At 33.5% G+C, this 1,348-nt stretch overlaps 1 non-coding gene across 1 annotated transcript; it reads left to right on the top strand.

Moving 5' to 3' along the window:
- The first annotated feature begins 163 nt into the window (after positions 1-163).
- On the top strand, positions 164-271 carry LOC127743299 (small nucleolar RNA R71). The gene has a single exon (XR_008004693.1). It is a non-coding gene; the product is annotated as a small nucleolar RNA R71 (small nucleolar RNA).
- Positions 272-1,348: the final 1,077 nt, after the last annotated feature.

Here is a 1,348-nt window from a genome sequence, read left to right as displayed (position 1 = left end):
TAGAAGTATACATGAATTGGTTATTTGTAACCATGTCAATGAGTTCTTGAGTTTCTGTAGGCCTTTTCTTTAGGTGAATGGATCCACCTGCAGAATGGTCCCGCGACATTTTAGAGAATTCAGATAGACCATAATAGAATATACCCAAAATGGTCCACTCTGAAAGCATATCAGAAGGACACCTTTTGGTCATCTGCTTGTATCTTTCCCAAGCTTCATAGAGGGATTCACCATCTTTTTGTTTGAAGGTCTGAACATCCACTCTAAGCTTGCTCAGCTTTTGAGGAGGAAAGAATTTAGCCAAGAAGGCTACGACTAGCTTATCCCATGAGTCCAGGCTATCTTTAGGTTGTGAATCCAACCATATTCTAGCTCTGTCTCTTATAGCAAAGGGGAAAAGCATGAGTCTGTAGACTTCAGGATCTACTCCATTAGTCTTAATAGTCTCACAGATCCTCAAGAACTCAGTTAAAAACTGGTAGGGATCTTCTAATGGAAGTCCATGAAACTTACAGTTCTGTTGCAGTAGAGCAACTAGTTGAGGTTACAGCTCAAAATTATTTGCTCCAATAGCAGGGATTGAGATGCTTCTTCCATCAAACTTGGAAGTGGGTGTAGTATAATCACCAAGCATCCTCCTTGCATTATTATTTTTGGCTGCCATCTCCTCTTCTTTTTCGAAAATTTTTGTAAGGTTGTCTCTGGATTGTTGTAATTTAGCTTCTCTTACTTTCCTCTTCAGAGTCCTTTCAGGTTCAGGATCTGCTTCAACAAGAATATTCTTGTCCTTGCTCCTGCTCATATGAAAAAGAAGGGAACAGAAAATAATAATAGGGATCCTCTTTACCACAGTAGAGAGATTCCTTTATGTTAGTAGAAGAAGAAGGGAATAGAAGAAGGAAAAGAATGAAGAATCCAAACACAAGGGTGAAGATAGGTTCAGATTCTTGAGATGAAGAGACGTGTTAGTAAATAAATAAATAAATAGAACAAGATGAGGGAGAGAGAATTTCGAAAATAAATTTTGAAAAAGAGTTAGTGATTTTCAAAAATTAAGAAAGGAAAAATAATTAAATTAAAATTTAAAACAATTAATTAATTTTAAAAAAAGAATTTTAAAAAGGAGGGAGAAATTTTTGAAAATTAGAGAGGGAAAAGTAGTTAGGTGATTTTGAAAAAGATAAAATATAGTTAAAACAAACAAAAAGTCAACTAGTTAGTTGAAAAAGGTTTGAAATTTAATTTTGAAAAGATAAGAAGTTGGAAAATATTTTGAAATCAAATTTTTGAAAAAGATAAAATTTTGAAAAAGATATGATAGAAAAGATATTTTTGAAAAAGAATTTAA

The sequence above is a fragment of the Arachis duranensis genome, chromosome 10 (genome assembly GCF_000817695.3).
Source record: "Arachis duranensis cultivar V14167 chromosome 10, aradu.V14167.gnm2.J7QH, whole genome shotgun sequence".
Taxonomy (NCBI): Eukaryota; Viridiplantae; Streptophyta; class Magnoliopsida; order Fabales; family Fabaceae; genus Arachis; species Arachis duranensis.
Note: the sequence above shows the minus strand (reverse complement) of the source record. Positions and strands in the feature narration are given on the sequence as shown.